The sequence below is a fragment of the Protopterus annectens genome, chromosome 2.part2 (genome assembly GCF_019279795.1).
Source record: "Protopterus annectens isolate FY-2018-M chromosome 2.part2, PAN1.0, whole genome shotgun sequence".
Lineage (NCBI taxonomy): Eukaryota > Metazoa > Chordata > Ceratodontiformes > Protopteridae > Protopterus > Protopterus annectens.
Genome location: NC_056730.1, coordinates 119,375,495 through 119,397,151, shown reverse-complemented (window position 1 = coordinate 119,397,151; position 21,657 = coordinate 119,375,495).

Here is a 21,657-nt window from a genome sequence, read left to right as displayed (position 1 = left end):
TTGGCATATGCTGTATTTTGAAAGCCTATTAAGATTGATGATATATTTATAAGCATTCTCTGATGTTATCTTTAATATAAATGTCTAAACCTGAGTAGTTTCTTTAACAGATTTAACATTTTTATATGCAATTCTTAATATAATACAGAAATATATTGAAAGTTAAGAAATATTCCGCTGTTTGAACAGATTCAGTCTTCCTTGGGTAATTATGAGTAATCCTGCTGTTTCCGTGGTATAAAATTAAATTCTGAATATTAGAAGCAAGTCCAAATATTAAGTCCTGACATAAGATCCTACATAAGCGTTATTGTTAACAACTCAGACTAAACATTGTGGTACATAGGTCTTTGTTTCAATTACTGCGGCTTGATTCTTTCACATGATTAACTAGCATGCGCCTTTTGTGTGGAGTCTGCATGTCATCCCTGCGGTCCAGTAGCATTCAAAAGACATGCGTGAATGGGCGTGCCTTTGTTGAAGGTTGGGCATCGAGCTGGCACCTCGGCACCGTAAAAATCTACTGCCAATCATTAGCGGACCAGAGTTCCACTGTGGCAACCCATAACTGAGAAAAGACAAAAGAAAAACAACTCTCTTTTTTTCATTTCATTGAATGTTTGGTGCTACAACATATTTGTCTTCCATAAGAAAAATTCATTTTTTTTGTTACCATGCTTCTGCTATAGACTGGGATTCAGAAAACCTAGCCACATTGCTGTGAGAGATTTTGAGCGATGACAAGTCTTCCACAGGGAGCATGCGATTCAGAGATACATACAGTGTGAGCAGGGAATGTTAGGAAGCAGAATTTGCCCATGGTATATGGTAACGGCAGTATAATCAGATGATAATGAGCAACATTAGTGAAATTAATGCAGCCATGTATGCAAATTATGCAAATCAAGATGGCAGATTGATTTAGAAATGTATAAAGTGCTTGATGTGGAGTCATAACCCCTGTGTTAATGAATGCAGCTAAATCTCCCTGTTCACAACTGCAAACATAGAAAATATGTTAGGGGTTGCCACAACATAATTAATGTGAATATACAAAAAAACTCTTATTGCCATTGCAAGCCACGGTTGTGCGCATCATCACCATTGGAGGAGCCATATAATACAACTGCACTTAAAATTTCATGCACTCCATGACACTGACATTGTGGACAGGTATTATGTGGAAAGGGACAGCATGCATGTGGATATGTGTCAGCATCATGTACAGGCCCTTGGAAGTACCAAATCCAGTGGATACCAAGGTATGTGTAGCTTTATATACATTAGCAACTGGGACTTTTCAGCAACAAATGGGGACATAGTGGGGGCACCTCAAGCATTTACCTTGATAATACTCCATCAGTTTCTTGATAGCATTCTTACAGCATGTGGGGAACTATATGTGTTTTTCACATACCAAGGAGGAGATAGCAAACACCATGCAGGACTTCTGTGTTGTAGCCCATTTTCTTGAGGTACTGGGGACCAAATAATATACTATACCCACACAGAAATTAAAGGCCTCACCTGAGGACCTGGGAAGGAGGAATGTGAACCAGAAATGGTATCAGTCTGTTAACTGCCATGTGGTCTATAATGCAAATGGTATCACTTACAAGGTTTCTGCAGGCCAACTCAGTAGTTATCATGACTCGTACATATGGTATTAATGTGACCTGTACCAATGGTTTGCAAGGAGACAGCTCCCCCAGGGGCATCTTACTGGTGGCCCTGTTTATAGTGTATTAACTTGGCTTATGACACCTTTCAAAAATATGCAGTTTGAAGTAGACAAGGGGTACAACTCTGCTCTATTGCAAACAAGGGTCATTATGGAGCTTGTGTTTGGGCTGCTGAAGGCAAGTTTTTTTTTGGTCTGGATTCATCCAGTGGTGGTGTGCAGTATGATCCTAACACATGTGCAAAAATAGTTTCAGTATGTGCAATGCTATGCAATATCATACTTAGGGGGCAAATACAGCAGGGGTAGCTGCGAGAGAAGAAGTTCTCAACACACCAGGCAAACAGACAAGGAATCAGTGGATGAGCCAACAACAGGAGCTGAACATACCAGATGGAGGCAGACACTGTATGCTGTGTCACTGTAAAAAAGTTAGCAGTTTGCATGTAGCTTCAGCCATTAGTAAAGCAGCTATACTACCTTAGAAGTGAACCGTGTAAACCAAATGCCAGGCTGTACTTACCCATGCACAGGCTGGCCACATTGTAAGTAACAATGTACAAAGGACAAGGTGCATCTATCATCATTTCATAGGTTCATAGGTTTATAGGAGGTTACTAGGCTAATGGCCCTAGATCCCTTACAAACCTAGCCATATTTATCCCGAGTTGTCCCAAGTGTCTGTGGCTAGGTGAGTAAAGTTCACAGAGGTAAGGCTCTATGGTAGTTAATCCAAACTTCCTCTGTCCAGGATGGACATGGGTATCTTCCCAGGAGTGAATTGTGGTCACCCATCCATTGATCTAGGTTGCATTTGAAGAGGGTCCTGGAGGGGCTCTGTTTCATGTGAACTGGAAGCTTGTGCACAGGTCAAGGAGGAAGCACATATGATAATGTTTTCACAGGGAAGTGTGTGTGTTAAGGTTCATAGCTTTGGGTGTACTTTCCTACAATGAAAATTCACTTTTTTGAAATGGGAAAGTGTATCCCCACTTAAGCAAAAGTGCAATTTAATGAAAGTGCAGTTTCGCTTAAGCTCACTAGACCGAACCTACCACACCACAATGGAGGACATTGAAAAACGGGCTATGTCCTCCACTGTGGTGCGATAGTCATGGACCTTAGGGTTAGGGCATGGGTCAGGCTATAGGATAGCCCTACTAACTATCCCCTTTCCCTAACACGTGCCCTAACCCTAAGGTCCATGACTATCGCACCACAGTGGAGAACATAGCCCGATTTGGAATTTCTTCCACTGCGGTGCGATATTCACAAACCTTAGGGTTAGGGCACGGGTCAAGGTAAGGGAATAACCCTACTAACTATCCCTTTACCCTAACCCATGCCCAAACCCTAAGGTCCATGACTGCTACCCCATTCGGTCTAGTGGGTTTACGACAGTGCACTTTCATGAAAGTGCACTTTCACGTTAGTGTGGGTGTACTTTTGAAGTTTGAAGTAGTGAACTTTCGTTCTTCAAAAGTACACCCCATAGGTTCATAGGTTCATAGGTTGGTACTAGGCTATCGACCCTAGGGCCTATACAAGCCTAGCCATAACAATTCCCTGGCTATTTCTTCCCACACTATTTACTTCCCTGGACCCCTGTCTAGCAGGGTGACTGACGTGATCCCCGGGGTGAATTTCCTTTCTCCCATCCACTCATCAAGGTTCCTTTTGAAGAGGGCCAAAGAGGCACTCTGCTTGACATGTATGGGCAGTCTATTCCAGAGTCTGGGGAGTCTCTGGGTCAGGAACCTATCCCTCCAGCATGTTTTGTTTATTGTGATGACAAGGTTTAGATCCCTGGAGCATGTGGCTCTGAGGGATTGGGATTTCTTTAAGTATAGCATGTCCAACAGTTCTGGGTTTGACATGGCCTTGTATGTTAAGCAGGGATTACCTCTGAGTGGACGATATGCAACAGAGTATAGCTGGAGTTTTTTAAGGCAGTCAGCATTGAGCATCTGCTTTAGGCCTGTGATTTTTTTTAGTGAAGTATTTCTGCAGACTTTCCAGTTGTTGCAGATGTCTTAAGAGGTACATACCAAATAGGGCATTGCATTCTATAATGGGTCTAATGAGGGATGAATACAGTGGGACAATGACCTCCTTTTTTCTGGATGAAAAGCCCTTAGTGATGAGGTGTGCCACATAGAAGGATTTCCTGACCGTTGTGGCGATGTGGTTATTGAAGGTGAGACCACTGTCCACCTGTGTCCCTAAGTCTCTTATCACACTTTCGGTGTTTAGTGTACTGCCACCTATGTGGTAATTAATGGGTAATTAATGGGTACATGTTTTTTTCCCAAAGGGGATAACTATACATTTCTTGACATTGAACTTGAGACCATGGCTCTGGCACCAAACATCTGTTTCTGTAAGGCCCTTTTGCAGAGTATCCACATCATTTGGAGATTCAATAATGGCTCACAGTTTGCAGTCACCCTTAGTGTTGGCCTGTACTTCAGAGAAGTAGATGCCAAACAAGAGCAGTCCCAGGACTGAACTCTGAGGTACTCCACTTGTCTGGAGCTGGATTTGGAGTCAGCTACTTAAAACTGCTTTAAACTCCCCGCTTCCGTACAAGCATCGGGCGCAGACGCGCTCAACAAGCAGGGGAAGAGGCAAGCGCAAGATGTCTGGCGAGAATTGGGGAATCAGAAAGAAGAAGTTTTGAATACCCTGTTTTTTAACATGTCATCCAGATCCCTGACTGAAATTGATTGCTCTGTGCTCAATAGGGGGCTTTCTTTCATTCCCTCTAGAGGGAGTGAACTATCAGATACTTTGATCATGCTTCGTAAATTTACCAGGAAAGTGGCCCTCAAACTACTCTATAAAGATTCAGTTAATGCGACACATGAATATAATATCGTTGAGATGAAAAGGAAGAGCTCTTATGTGCCACCTTTACCGAGCTCGGTTGACTGTTTTCAGAGAGCTTGTGAGCATGATTTTTATGTATATTTCAGAGAAAAGCGGCATAGAAAGCTCTTTGTGAACTTGAATGTGGAACAGAAACACAGCCTGGATGCCCTTTGCAAAGATAATAGCTTAACGTTTAGACCTGCCGACAAAGGGGGGGGGGTGTTGTAATAATGGACTCTATTTTCTATGAGAACTTAATGAATGAGATGCTTAATGATGATGCTGCATATACTTTAATAAGTAAATTAGAAGTTGTATCAATCATTAGGAATGTCCATGATACATTATACGACCTCTTAATGTCCAGATGTATTAATAAATCCCTTTATGATTTTCTTGATATTGAGGCCCCCTTGATTCCTATAATCAAGGGGCTGCCCAAAGTACACAAAGGGACATACCCACCACCCTTGCGGCCGATAGTATCGGGCAAATTATGGGTAACTGAGAATGCATCAAAGTATGTACAATCAAAAATTGGCCCATTAGTCGAAATGATACCCACCATTCTGAAAAACTCGTATAAACTGTTAGAAGACCTAAAAGAGGTATCATTACTTGATAGGATAACCTCTGATACTCTCATGGTCACCCTTGATATTAAGAGTTTATTTACGAGTATACCGAATGAGTTTGGTATAGAGGCGGTCAGGAGGCACTTAAATGAATGTGGTAGTATCAGCAATGATGAACAGTTTGTTATTTGTACTTTGCTGGATCTGATATTAAATAATAACGTTTTCATGTTCCGGGATAGTACATATAGGCAGGCATGGGGGGTCGCCATGGGCACCCCCTGTGCGAATGCCTATGCGAACTTAGCAATTTATGAATGGGAGAGGGTGTATATCTTTAATGAAGAGAATTTTGTTAACAAGGCCATTTATTATAGGAGGTTTGTAGACGATATCATTCTTTTTTGGAATGGCACCATTGAATCCCTGCATGATTTTGTAAGCTATATGGGGACTACTACCTCCTTTTTGAGTTTTACGCATGAGTTTTCCTGTATTAGTATTAACTATCTTGATGTAACCATAGTTAAAAATGACAAGAATGAGTTCTTTACATCTCTATACAGGAAACCGTGTTGGAAAAATGGAATATTACACTATGAGAGTATGCACCCTAGGCACATCTTCCCTAACGTAGTTAAGAACCAGATGACCAGGGTAACAAGACTCTGTAACACTGACAGTGAGAGTGAACGTCTTTTAGACTTCCAAGAGCAATGTTTTATGAATAGAGGTTATCCTACCCAATTAATTATGAGCTGTAGAAACAACAATACAAATGCCTCTGAAACGTGCCCTAAGAAGTTTTCATATAGACATCACCTTAGACCCCAGATGGGTGTAGTACAATATGACATCAAATACACCAATGATATCAAATATATTAAAGAAATTTTGATTAGGAATTGGAAACTGCTAAACATGAATAAAGAACTGATGAATGTGGTAGGTAAATGTCCTAGCTTTAGATATAATAATTGTTTTAACATAAAAAGGCTTTTGTGTAAAGAAAAAGTTTCGTATATACCTACTGATTTAAGAACTAACTTTAGACAAGGAACGTTTCCTTGCAAAAAATGTTGCATCTGCAAATACATCACCAAAGAACAGAGATACGTTAATAGGGAACTGGGTGCTATCTTCACCCCTAATTTCTATGCCACATGTGACACTACCAATGTAATTTATCTAGCCACATGTGACTGCTGTGAAGTATACTATGTGGGCCTAACGACACGCAGACTTAAAGATAGGGTGTACAATCACGTGTATGATATACGGAAAATGAATGATAGTAACGTACTGGCCCGACACTGTCAATTATTTCCGGCCCACACTTTTAGATATAGAGTACTTCAGATCCTATATCCCAGCAAACGGGAGGGTGATACATTAGGAACCCTAGAATTATATGAGTTGAGATGGATTTTAACACTTAGGGCACACATAGAACCTGGCCTCAATACATCACTTAATATTAGACCTGCTCTTCTATGATTTTTCTGCTCCCTATTAACATGGAGTGTGGCTTGTATAAAGTTATCTATATTTTTTTCTGAGGTGAACTTTGAATGAGCAGTTGGCTCCTGATGGGTCGCATCCACCTCTATGATAGACAATATTGTTTTTATAGAAATGTGTAGTGCTGCTTAAAATGCTCTATCACTGGTTTTGATATTTAGAGCTCTCTTATAGTAGTGATTTTACTTAGATGCTATTGTTAAGAGAAATATATATTCTAACATGTCTTTTTTCTTACATTTCCTGTCTACCCTTTCTATTTTTCTCATTCCTCCCTTTTCCTGTATACCTCCTTTCCTTTTCCTCTCCTCTCCTCCTTTCCCTTCCCTTCCCCCCCCCTTCTCTTTTAGAGTATTTAGAGTTTCTTGACTATGTATGGAATGCTGCTAAGTAGGTATGCTAAGCTACCATACTTACACTCCATATGAGTGTTCGTGAATGGAGGTTGTTATTTTGTTTAACTGCTTCATAGTAGGATAGTATCTCACGAGATATACCATATGATCATTATTGAGAGTTTTTATACTATTTCTATATGATGAGTGGTGTGACAATGTTTTATTATATTTTTAACTTTGGTAATAAGTTTTTTTAAGGTGTACGTAATGAATTTTGTCTTCTCTAAATTGATTAATTAGACTTGACTTACCCGCCAAAAAGGCTTATTAATTAGGGCGTGAATGTTTGTATATAAACTGGAATATTTCCTCTATTCATTGTAACCTGATGAAGCGCACTTGTTAGGTGCGTGAAAGCGCTCGTTCTGTTTTAAAATAAAGACTTTTAACTATCGTGGTGGTTCCAGTGATTTGTTGGAATATTCTACTTTTACAGTGTGCGTTCTGTCAGTAAGCCAGTTGGCAACCCTTCAGGTGACGTAGGGATTAATGCCCAGCTTAGTAAGTTTATCTATGATTCCAGAGTGGGTGATGGTGTCAAAGGCCTTGGCAACCTCCATATAGGCTGTGTGGACTGCCTTACCCTCACCCACGGCTCTGGAGACTGATTTGAAGAAGTCAATCAGGTTCAGGAGACAAGAGCGGCCCTTCACGAACCCAAACTGGGTGAGGTCCAGTGTTTGAAGGTTGCCAATATCTTTGTTTACAAGTTCCATGATAATACATTCCATAGCCTTGCAGATCACGCTCGTCAGACTGATGGGGTCGCAGTTCCCAGGATCCAAGGTGGATCCCCCCTTGTGGAGTGGGATAACTGTAGCTGTGCACCACTCAATGGGCATGAAGCCTGAGGTGAGGGCATGATTAAACATAACCCTTAGGTGAGGTGCCAGTTCATTTTGTAGTTCATGTAGTACACAGCCCGGGATGTCATCTGGTCCCATGGATGCTGTGTTCTTAGCTTTGTTGAGTGCATTTTCTACCTGTGTGGCCATTATTACCAGAATTTGGCAATCCTCCGGTATTGAGATGGGCCATTTAGGAGGTGAGAGGGGGGTGAAGTTGGCACTGAATTGGTCTGCCAGGATATTAGCAATATCCATGGGATCAGTATATTTAATGCCATTCTGTTGTAGCTCAAAGCAGAATTGAGCATTGCCATTTAGATTCTTGACATAGTTATAGAATGCCGTGTGATTGTCTTTAGAATCTTTGGTAATTTTATTTTCGTAACTAGCTTTGGAGAATTTTACGAGGGATCTCAGCTTCTTACTGAGGCTGGTAAGGGAATTTTTTGCATCATGGTATTGTTCTCTTTTCTGCAACAGTTTCTTCCTTTTGTTGTAAAGTTTGTTTATGGCAGGGGACTACCAGATCGGCTTCCTTTTTTTGGAGGAGAGCATCTTGGTTCTATTTGGGATGGTACGATTCATACATGAGTGGATGTGCTCATACAGTGCCTTAGTGTAGGACTCAGCAGTCGAACTTTCAGTTCCCGTCTGCATGGGTGTCATGAAGTTTGTCACTTCTGACTTGAGTAGCATGAAGTTGGCTTTGGAGAAGTTTTTTTATGGAGGTTTCCTTACTGGGGAGTGGGGGTGGGATGTGGATGTTTAGGGTGATTAGCTTATGGTCTGACCTGACCAACAAGGGGGTGACCATAGGTGTGGAGCATTGATTTCCCATGTTGGTAATTACAGGTCTAGGATATTGGAGCCCCTGGTGGGACTATGGATTAGCTGATCCAGGGCATTGGAATTTAAGAATTACTAGAACTGTTGGGCAAAGGTGTTAGTACATGAGTAGTTTTCCCAGTTAATGGAGGGGTAGTTAAAATCATCCAGTATTAGGGTGTTTGGTTGTATCTTAATATTTTCCAGTATGTTTAGAAAGGTGTAGTGAGAATCTTGGGGCATGGTGGGGGATCTATAGCAACCTACAATTTGGATTGCAGTCTTACCTAGTGTTAGTTGCACCTGGAGAGTTCCAGAGGCATTGTGTTGGGCAACTAGCCTGGTGGTGTGAATATCCTTGGTGAATATGGACACTTCTCCACCTTTAGTGTTTCAATCCTGGTTTGGTGGCCAAAAAGTGTGGTAAGAGTTGTAGCCTGGTATTGCAGGGGTGCTTTCTGGAGCCTTGAACTAGGTCTCAGTTACTGCACAGATATCGATATTCTCCATTTTTTGGACAATTAAGAGCAAGACTGCTCTTCAGGGTAGGGGCTTTGGGTGTGTGAGAGGCATTAACTTAAAAGGCCACAGTCAGCAGCTGTATGCATGTGTGCAGCCCAGGGGGTTGTGGTGGTGAAAGTGTGTGTGTTTCCTAGGAGACAGGGTCAGCAGTAGTTGCAAACCATGGTACTGGGCCAATCCAGGGCATGCATGGTAGAGGGTTAAGATTTTCCTGCATGCACCCACCCATGCAAGCTGCCTTTACTAGGAGTTGCAGTGGTTACATTATGGCCCTGGCTAGATGTAGGTGTGCTGCACTACCATGAATGATGTCCATTTCCAGACTTGCCAATGCAGCAACTGACAGAACCTCATGTTCTTCTCCAATGGCCATTGTCACCTTTGCAAATGATGTAGCTATGAAAGTTCTACCACTATGTGACCATGATCTAGGCTGACCATTGCCATGGTGGGCATTATTCATGGAAGCACTGGTGGAATGGCTTTGTGGATGGAACCTGATACACAGCAGATGAGCACAAGTGGACATGGCACATTTTAGTATGTGATTCAGCCTGTCAGTGCTATCCTACATACGAAAAAAGAACCCCCAGAGGTCATGTGATACACCCTGCATTAGCTTTACAAATTCTGATGAAATGGCTATGGTTTTGCTACCCAATGCTTCCATGATATCCCTGTCCATATGTTGGATCACAGTTATTGACACTGCAATTTCAGGTGGAGGCTGGTAATCATTTCTCCTGTGAGCACCAGTACCCACACCTCTGTAACCCCACCCCCACCTAATATGGCTGTTGCAGGATTCTGACGACTGTCTTGTGGAAGGTACCACACTTCCTTGACTGTGAGTGTTCCCAATAACCTGCCCTCCCAGTGTGAAGTGCGCTGTCTGGGAGTCCACAGGCACAGTAACTGTCTGTGGTCCATAAAGGGGATAAAATTATCATGTTCCCTATGTCCAGCATATACTCTGTACTCAGTTGATTATGCTATCTCATCCCTAACATTATCATCAGAGATTAAAGATCCTCCAACATCAGGCTGTGGCAATTCCACAGTAGTGGTGACAGACGACTCACCTGTGAACACAGCAAAGCACAAAACCTTTTGTGAGTATGACACAGCACCAAAAGTGTACAAAAAAGAAATCAGATGCAGTAATACTAATATTTGCAAACTGCACATCTAATACCATACCTTATTCAGTAGGACATGCAGATATAATCATTGATGTTCCTGAGTAAGAGAAAGCAGACAGATTCAGAAGGTTAACTGGTGAGTAATGGGTCAAAGAAATTTCTGTCTACAGTTACAGAGGAAGGCTGTTACATACACACTATGATATCTTGTGGAGGTGTCACTGCTTCTGTCTGAGGCCAGAAATCTCTATATGTCCATCAGAGATGGCTCAATAGATGTTCCAGCACCCATTGACCTATTTTTCCATGCCAGGTGGACAAATTTTTTTCCCCTTTATACATGTTATGTCAGTGTCCCTGCAGGAGGCCATATCATATGCATGGTCCTGATCACCAATAACATTAACATCTGCCACAAGATCTTTTTGTCCAGATTCTTGGAATGCCCTGATCAAAAGAATCCTGCCTAAAGTGTCATCAGCAATGGAGACCGAGGGGCTGAAGTAGCACCTTATTCTCTGCCTTAAAAATTTTTTGATTTTTGACTAACTTTCTCAAAGAGTCAGTGTTCATTTGTTTGTTGTCCTTTCTTGGCCTTACTCCTAAGGCATGGAAAACACTGGCATTATCATGGTAGTTATGACTGCTGAAAGCAACCCTCACCACATTGTTCTACCCCTTCCCTACATCCATCCATCCATCCATGTATCAACAACCCCTTTTTCCTATTTTTGTACATGGGGTTGGGGTGGCACTTCAGCAGTAACAATCATCTAGAGCCAAGGTTTACACTGCTAGGTGGCTAGCCCTGCCACAATAGTTTTTCCACCACACATTCACACCCACACATTCACACCTATGGCCATTTTAAAGTGTCCAATCCACTTACTGCATGTCTTTGGAATGTGAGAGGAAACTGGAGCACCTAGAGGAAACCTACATGAACACATGCAGGACATGCAGATTCCATACAGAAGGCATCTCAGCCAAGATTATTTAACTAATATCAGCCCCATAACAGCACTGGTAAAATGTCACACATACTATAAGGGCAGTTACACTTCCATCAATATGTTGACATGACTGTTTTCTCTCTTTGTTAGAAAGACTTTTGCATTTGAGGTATCCTTAGAACCTATGCAACAGGCAAATGGTTTGGCATAAAATGGTACTTTATGGTCAGCTTGAATGCCTTCACATATGATCTGAGTACTTGCTGCTGGGCGTGTTTCCCATTAGGCTTAACAGCCCTTAAACACTATCACTGCCATACAATTCCACTTTTTAACTAACCCACAAAAGTAACGTCAACCCTACTTCATTATGTATTTAACTAACACAGTAGCCAACAATAGTTATATCTGAAAAAGTGGAGCTGAAACAAATAAAAATGATTGGTTTCAACAATTGGCTTAGTTTCTGGTGTCATTCAAATGGGATCCAGTATCTGTCAGCCTGGGATGACATGGTCGACAGACCTTGATGCTTTGCCAGAGATGGTCTTCATCTGTCATGCCTGGGATTTTGGTTACTGGCTAAGGCTCTTGCCATCCCCATAGTGCCCTTTTTTTAGGAAATGTCACAAGAACAACATTCCCAGTGTAAAAATACCCTCTAAAAACAACCTCATGGTTATGCTTGTTAAATGCTATGAGTCTAAACCAGAACCTTTAGCCAGTGTAAGCAGTCCTCATCCTGGAAGATGCTGACATTTGTGCAACCACTGAGACCTGGTTTAAGGCTGTGGAGAGCCCCCCAGCTATACTAGGTTACATTTCCTTCCACACGTTCAGACCACAAACTGAAGGAATGAACTAAAGGAGGTGATGTATCAATATTCAAAGAAAAATACACCTCTAGATTGGTGAAACAGCATGATCCCATTAATTACTTCAGGTGCAATTGACTGTAAGTAAGACCCATCTTCATGTCATTGCTAGCTATAGAACCTACTCCATGAATCAGGACATCCACTCAGCCTACTTGGATCTAAAGTCAATCAAGATACAACCAAACACCCTGGTTTTGGGTGATTTTAATTACCCGTCCATAGACTGAGTAAAGTATACATGTTCCAACTCACTTGTCCAAAGCTTTCTGGATTTTGTTAACTCCAGTGCCCTGGAACAGCTGATTGACACACCCACAAGGGGCTCAAACATCTTGGACCTGGTGCTCACCAACATGGAGTATCGCTGCACCACCCCCAGTGTGTGGCCATCCCTTGTGAGATCTGACCACAAGTCAGTCTCACTACAAATAACTATAACACAAGACCCCCCCCCCCCTTAGCAACAACTAGACTAAAAAACTTCTCCAAGGCCAATTACATCCTTTTATGTGATGACATAAATAGCTTCATAGCCCTTACCCCACTGATAGGACAGACAGTTATGCTGAGTTATATACAAATGCTTTATACAAGCACTTGTACAATTGTATTGAATCTGCTGTACCTAATAGAATCAAGGCAAGATCTTAAAGGAAAAACAAACCTGCTTGGTGGACAACTGCCGTTAATAGGCTGTACAATAGGAGAACGTAATTTCTGTCTAAGAGTAGGAAGGAATGGTCTCAAAACTGGAAACACTCCCTCCTCAATTTAAACAAGCAAATAAGACTCCTAATGAAGTCCTCCAAAGCTAACTACGAATTCAAATTAGCTTCCTTAACTAAGGACAACCATAAAGTGTTCTTTAGTTACATCCGTAACTTCAAAGGTAAGGCTCAGATTTATGCTGATCTCATAGTTAATGGTACTACATATATAGAACTTGTGGATATAGCAAACCTGCTGGCTGACAGGTTCAGTGAAAATTTCACTCCCCTATCCCCACTGCATATACCTCAAAGCATCCCTAACACCTATCCTCCGCCTAATATCTCCGAGGGGCAGGTCTTAAATGCCCTCTGCAAGGCCAAAAACACAGCATCTGTGGGACCAGACAACATCCAAGGCTGTGTTCTACACGGGTTAAAATAGGAATTAGCATCACCACTGAGCACACTTTTCAATCACAGCCTAAGCACTGGTTTGATCCCAGTGGATTGGAAAACAGCTACCATCATCCCTTTGCACAAAGGGGTGCATACACGGACCCTGGGAAATATAGACCAATTAGCCTGACCAGCATTATCTGCAAGGCCATGGAATGAATCATCATGGACCTTATTAACAAAGATGTAGGAAATCTCCAAATACTCGACCCCACCCAGTTTGGCTTTGTCAAGGGGAGATCATGCCTGTTAAAGCTGGTGAGCTTCTTCAAGACAGTCACCAAAGTGCCAGACGAGGGCAAGTCTGTGCATACGGCCTACCTAGACTTAGCCAAGGCCTTTGACACAATCCCTCACTCAGGTATCATTCATAAACTCACCCAGCTGGGTATCAACCCACATATTGTCAGGTGGGTTGCAAACTGGTTCACTGATAGAACTCATATGGTCAAAATAGGGGACTCCAGCTCCTCCAGTAGATCTGTAACCAATGGTGTTCTACGGGGATCAGTGCTGGGATTCCTACTGTTTGCAAACTACTTCTCCAAAGTACTTGCTGTAGAGACAGATTTGTCTCACAGATGTTGTCCCACCTTTGAAACAAGCATCCTGTTCATGTTAAACAAAGCCCCTCATTGGTTCTATTTAAGTGAAAATTGGACGGTTGTATGGGTAACGGAAATCTACTCTGGGTTTTCCACCTGCCTCCTTCTTGGACAGGAGCAATTAGGTGCTGATTTTAGTGTCTGCTTGAACCAGATACCCTTGGGTACATGGGTTGAACTTGGCTAGGCTTGTAGGGGGCCCTGGGACCATTACCCTAGTAACCTCCTATGATTTATCTGTTTTTTATTTATTTATTTGACATTTGTTTACCAGGTTATAGGTTCATAGGTAGATACTAGGCTATTGGACCTAGGGCCTATATAAGCCTAGCCAAAATAGTACCCTGGCTTTCACCACCCAAGAAATTTATTTTCCTGTGCCCCTGTCGAGCAGAGCCCCAGAGGTGATCCCTGGGGCAAATTTCCTATTTCCCATCCAATCATCAAGATTTTTCTTGAAGAGTGCTAATGAGGAGCTTTGTTTGATATAGATAGGTAGTTTGTTCCAGAGTATGGGAAGTCTCTGGAACAGGAATCTATCCCCCCAGCATGTTCTGTTTATTGTGGTGACAAGGTTTAGGTCCCTAGAGGGTGTAGCTCAGAGGGATTGGGAGTTCTTTAAGTGGAGCATGTCCAAGAGATCTGCGTTTGACATAACTTTGTATGTTAGACAGAAATTGCCTCTGAGTAGATGATATGTGATGGAGTATTGCTGGAGATTCTTGAGATGGTCGGCATAGGGCATCTGTTTGAGGCTAGTAATCCTCTTTGTGAGGTATTTCTGCGGCCTTTCCAGTTGTTGTAAAGATCTTTTGAGGTACATACCAAAAGGGGTGTTGTACTCTATAATGGTTCTAATGAGTGATGAGTAGAGGGGAACAATGACCTCTTTTTTCCTGGATGAGAAACCTTTTGTGATGAGGTGTGCCATGTAGAAGGATTTCCTGACTACTGTGGCGATGTGATTATCAAAGGAGAGACTACTGTCCACCTGTGCCCCAAGGTCTCTTATCACACTTTCGGTGTTAAGTAGACTACCACCTATGTGGTACCTCATGGGTACAGAACTTTTACCAAAGGGGACGACAATGCACTTTTTGGCATTGAGCTTGAGGCCATGGCTTTGACACCAGGCATCTGTCTCAGTGATGCCCTTTTGTAGGATGTCCACATTGTTAGGCGTTTCGATTATGGCTCCTAGTTTGCAGTCATCTCCAAACTTCATTAGCCAAAGACCGTCTGTGTTAGCCTGTACTTCAGAAAAGTAGATACCAAACAGGAGAGGACCCAGGACTGAACCCTGTGGTACTCCACTTGTCACTTGTCTGAAGTCGGATTTGGAGTCTGCTACTTTCACAGTGTGGGTTCTGTCAGTGAGCCAGTTGGTAACCCATCTGGTGACATAGGGATTTATACCTAGTTTAGTGAGTTAATCTATAATTCCAGAGTGGGGGATGGTGTCAAAAGCCTTGGCAAGATCTAGATATGCTGTGTAAACCACCTTACCCTCATCTACAACGTTGGTGATTGCTTCAAAGAAGTCTATCAGGTTTAAGAGACATGATCTGCCTTTTACAAACCTGAACTGGGTGGGGTCCAGAGTTTGGAGATTACTACTGTCTCTGTTTATAAGTTCCATGATGATATGTTCCATGGCCTTGCAGACCAGGCTTGTTAAGCTAATGGGGTGGTACTTGCCAGGGTCCGTGGTGGCTCCCCCTTTGTGGAGTGGGATAACCATCACTGTGTGCCATTCAGTGGGCACAAAGGCTGAGTTGAGGCTATGATTAAACATGGTGCTTAGGTGGAGTGCCAGTTCATTCTGTAGTTCATGTAGAACACAGTCTGGGATGTTGTCAGGTCCCATGGATGCTGTGTTCTTGGCTTTGGAGAGTGTGTTTTTTATGTGTGCAGCCATGATTACAGGAACTTTACATTCTTCCAGTATAGAGATGGGCCCTTTAGTGGGTGAGAGAGGGGGGTAAAGTTAGCACTGAACCAAACTGCCAGGGTGTTGGCAATATCAGTTGGTTCTGTATATTTAGTGCCATTGTGCTGTAACTCAGAGCAGATCTGAGTGTTGCCTTTGAGATTCTTGACATAGCTATAGAATGCTTTGTGGTTGTCTTTAGAATCAGTGGCAATTTTGTTTTTGTAACTAGCTTTGGAGGATTTTATGAGGGTTCTCAGCTTCTTACTGTGGCTAACCAGGGAGTTACTCCAATCATGGGATTTTACTCTTTTTTTGCAACAGTTTCTTTCTTCTGTTGTAGAGTTTGTTTATGGCAAGGGAAAACCAGACTGGCTTCCTTTTTTTGGAGGATAGCATCTTGGTTCTGTTAGGGATAGCACGATCCATGCACTCGTGTAAGTGCTTATAAAGTGCACTTGTGTAGGATTCAGCAGTCGTACCTCTATTGTCTGTCTGCGTGGGTGTCATGAAGTTTGCCACTTCTGTCTTAAGATGAGTGAAGTTGACTTTGGAGCAATTTTATACAGTGGTTTCCCTAATGGGAAGTGGGGGCAGGATTTGGATGTCTAGGGATATTAGCTTGTGGTTGGATCTGACCAATGAGGAATTGACCTCTTGTGTGGAACACCGGCTGCCCGTGTTAGTAATGACCAGGTCTAGCATACTGCTGTCCCTGGTTGGGGTGTGGATAAATTAGATTAGATTTTTATTGAGAGCCTCCCAGAATGTAGGTGTGTGTTTTGTGTTTCTATGTGTCTGTTTTGGTGGTGTAGGTTTTGAGGGACTATGTGATGAGTGTGGTGTGGTGTAAGTGTTTACCTTCTCCTCTTGACTGTCTAGTCTAATCTTGGGTGAAGAGAGCTTTGCTTCCAGTTTGGCTATATAAGTGCATCTCTTACAGGTTGTAGTGTTGGGTGGTAGGAGGAGACGGTTGTCTGTGTAAATATGGCAATTGCTGCATTGCTCCAAGATGCCCAGATTCATCAGCTAGACAGGAGAAAACATCGGGAGCTGACCCTTAGACATGCCTGGATAGGTGCTTATTTATTTAGTACTAAAAACTGTTTTCCTTTAGACAAGTGAGGAAAGTTGAGTGTTGTAGTAATTTGTAGCTTATTTAGTGCTTACAACGAGTACTGAACAAGCGCTGAACTCAAAGAAACAGATCTGAGTGCTAAAACTAAAAAACTGGCTAGTTTTAAGAGAAAATTTAAAGAGCAGACTTTATGGCGCTGGGAAAAGTTTAACCCTAGCTAAGCGGTGATGCATAAAGTGTATTTTTTTCTTTTTTATGTACTGATTTAAACAAATTAACCAATTAACCAATAAAAAGCTAAAAACAGCCCCGTTCCAGCAGTCTTCAATCTGACAAGTTCTAACTGCACACTCCTGCCACTAAAGTGCAGGGGAACCTTCTGCAAAAAAAATGGTCTGGATTAGAGCTCAAGTTATACAACCAAAGCTAGATTCAGCAGGTCTGAATTTAGTCTATGCTACAGCAAAGAAGGCATACCAATTTCAGAAAGAAGCAGCTCAAATAAGCAGGCAAAATAAGCCTTTAACCAGAAACTCCCAGCTCAGAAGGACATAATCTACCCTCTCCTCCCACAAGAGTGCAGACCACACCTTCTTAATGTAAAATAACTGTCCCGAAGCCCAAGTGCTTAAACCAGAACTAATACACTTTTAGAATAACATACACTAAGCCTTTAATCAGCAACTCCCAACTTAGAAGGGTGTAAGCTACCTGTTCTGCCACAACAGTGCAGACCACAAACCTTCTTAATGTAGCCCAAGTGCTTCAACCAAAGGCTTAGAATAACAGTTACAATTTAATCAGGCTACTAACAAGCAGTAATAAATGCAGCAGAATAAATGCAATTAAGTACTTTTAAGAACAAGCAGCAAAAGCAAAATAAAGTAATAAAGTATGAAGAAACACAAATACAGTAAAAGCAGATGAATAAAGGGCAATTTTGTATATAACAATAGAAAACAAGCAAACTGATTTAAACAAATTACCCAATTAACCAGTAAAAAAAGCTCAAAACTGAGCCCTGTTCCAGCAGTCTTCAATCAGACAAGTTCTAACTGCACACTTCTGCCACTAGGGTGCAGGCGAACCTTCTCCAAAAAAGATGGCCTGGATTAGTGCTCAAGTTATACAAACAAAGCTAGATTCAGGTTAGTCTGGCTGGCAGATGTCCTTTTTCAGCAGAGACCCAAAGAGAAAAGCTCCAGTAAAAATATTAAAATACATTAAGTATTAGGCATATTAACACAGGAGGAATATAGTTTTGTCTTATACATAGTTAAAATAAAAAGCATAATACACAATTTTATCGAAATGCATTGAAGGGAAGTTATGTCACACAAAATCTGGTTATAAGTCATAACAATGTTAATGTAACAAACTTAGAAAAAATAAAACAAGATATTTGTACTTAAGAAGTAAACTAAGATAGCAGATGCAACATATTGAAAGGAGGCCTGTTAGTGATATAGGAATAATCTGAGAAGTAGAATATATTACACATAGCTTGGACATATGATTTGGGAAAAAAAGGACAGAGGAGAACAGAGGCAGAGGAGGTATGATTCAAGCAGGATCATTACAGGAGCAGGTCCAGGAGTTTATCAGATATTCCTTTAATGCTAGTTTGAAACTGATTGTGTTATTAAGTGATCGGATATGGAGAGGAAGTTTGTTCCAAGCAGAGGTGACTGAGTGACTATAAAGTATTTTGCCAATGGATTTATTGGGTTTGGAAATTTGAAGGAGGTATTGGTCATAGCTACGTAGTTCATGGTTAGGAACATAGGGGAGATGAGAGTTGCAAGAGAAGGACAGACTAGGGGCTGATGAAGGATAGAGTGAATCGGGTGAAGCTGAGGATTTAGGGAAAGGTAGTGGTGTAAACGATATGGGAGACTACTGGCAAATCTAGCTATTTTATTGTGAGTTCAAGTTTAGTTGATAGATTATTTTGGAGGTTAGTTAAGATTGGGGCAGCATATAATAGGGTGGGGAGTTGGCAGGCTTGAGCTAAGGACAATTTAGATTGCTGAGTTAGGAATTGTTTGTTTCTGTAAACTAGTCAGAATTGTTGGTGTCTTTTTAATGCAATTATTGATGCGGATGTCAAATTTAAGTTCACTTTCTACGTAAACCCCAAGTAGTTTAGTGTGAGATTCAACTTTTATAGCAGTGTTATTTAGTGAGGAAACAGATAAGGTGGATTTCAGGTGTTGAAGATACTTGGGCAGGAAGAGAAGGAGTATAGATTTATTAGGGATCAGTAGACATTGGTTGGTTGTGAGCCATTTTTCAACCGAGTGTAGAGATTCTTGGATGAGGGTGAGTAGGTGAGGTAGATTGTCAGAAGTAGAGATGATAGTGGAGTAATCAGCATATTGTATAAGTGTGGACTGTGGGCAGGATTGGTAGAGATTATTAGTAAAGATATTGAATAACAGGAGCCCCAGGAAAGAACTTTGGGGGACCCTGGTTTGAAAGGAGAGGAATGGGGAAGTTGCAGAGAGATATTTAACAGACTGTATTCTATTAGCTAGGTAACTAGAGAACCAGCTGAGAGTAGAGCTGAAAAGATTGAGGTAAGCTAGTTTGGAGAGAAGAGGGTAGTGGGATACAGTATCAAAGGCTTTAGAGAGGTTGAGGAACAGGGATAAGACTATTTTGTTATTGTCAAAAGATCTAGAGATAGAATGAGTAAAAGATATTAGTGCATTCATTGTGCTGTGATGAGGATGAAAACCATGTTGTGTGGGGGTGAGGAGGTTTTCTTGAATGAAATGTATAATGAGCTATTTATGTATAAATTTTTCAAGAGTTTTAGAAAGGGGAGATAGAATAGCAATATGCCTGAAATTAGAGGGGTCAGTGGAGTTTCCTCCTTTGTGTAGGGGAATAACATAAAATTTCTTCCAGAAGTCAGAGAATATTTTTCACACATGAGCTGGCTACAAGCTCAAAAAACACGCTCAAGCAAATATATATAATGTTTACATATTCATACTTTATGATTTTTCCTACCCAAAAACTTTGGAAGGTTGGTTCTGATAACTGACATTTCTGATAATCGACGTTCAGATAATCTACTCTCTACTGTAAGTTCTGTATGGAGTCAATGAAAAAGGAGTGCAGAGGAGTAGCAGTTTCGATAGGAGAGCTGTTAGGGGAGAGATTAGGAGGAGATGGGTTCCTTGGGTGTAAGAGCTTGTTGATAGTACTTCAGAATTTTTGGGGTTAGAATGGGAAGGTTTCTGTGGATTAAGATAATTTTTTTTTTATCTAGGTTAATTTTTTTAGTTAAATTTTGAAATTCCCTATAGAGCTGGAGATTAGAAGGAGTTTTATGTTTATGTCAGGTTTTCCAAGCACTGTCCATCCTCTGCATGAGGGAGAGAGTGTCTTTACTTATCCAGGGGGCAAAGTTGGTTTTAACCCTTATTTTCCTTGTAGCCGAATAGTTAAGAGTGTTAAGGAAGATGCTGTTAAATTTTAGAACAGCTTCTTTGAGGGAGAGGTCAAAAAGAAAAGACCATTTAATGGTAGAGAGAATTTGATTAAATACATCAGGGTTCAAGTTGGATAGGTTACAACAGTCTCTATATATGTGTGTGATTTTGATGTTTGAGAGGAATGGCGCTGGATGGATGTACTTAAGTAATCACTAAGGGAGTCAGGGAGAATACAGGGGTTATGATGGCAGTCAGGGTGGGAGGTAAGAATCCAGTCGAGTGTAGAGCTAGTACTGGATTGTTGATTGATACGAGTGGGAGAGGTGATGAGTTGGGAAATGCTTATAGGTAATGCTAGCACTGGGGGGGGGGGGTTTAGAGGACAGACTATTCCAATCAATGTTAACATAACCTAGTATTATGGTTTCATAGGAGATGGTCTGAGAGATCTAAGCAAGAAAGCATACAGGGGTAGGGATGTTATCAGGAGGTATATATATGGTAGCAATGGCAATTTTTTTTTCAGTTTTTTAAATTACAGTTGACAATGAGTATTTCAGCTGGGTGAAAACTAGGAGGGGTGTAAGGTAGAGGATGGAGGGAAAGATCTTCTGAGTATAGTATAGCTACCTCTCCGCCTTTTCTATAGGTCTGTCTTGACAGAAGATACTATAGCCAGGGGGTAAGATTTCACTATCAGATATGTGGGGTATTAGCCATGTTTCAGAGATGGAGAGAATATCTGAGGTGTGAAGTGATTTCCAGGAATGTAACTCAGTGACTTTGTTTAGAGTACTATGGATACTGAGAGCTATGATTTTGAGGTTTCTGGTAGTTGTGGTAGTGTGCAACTGAGGGCTAATCTGTGGCGAAGAAGAAGTTACAGGACTGGAGAAATGAGTGGAGTTTGTGGTAGGGCCCAGACTGGGGTGTATATCCCCTGAGAGAAGCAAGTTAAATATTAAAGCTGTAAGACAAGAGAGAAGAGGGTTGAGATAAAAATATTTGGTTTTAAGTATAGAGGGGAAAGTGTGCTGAAGAGAGAATTTAATTTTGTGCAGATAGGTAACGCGATGAGATAAGAGAGAGAGTGTAATAGGGAATGAGTTAGGGTGTAATAGGGAATGAATAGAGTATTGGGGTATGGCAATGTGGGTATGGAAGGGTAGGGCTGTGGTCCCGGTCAGGTAGGGAATGATGGTAGGATGTGGAGATTGT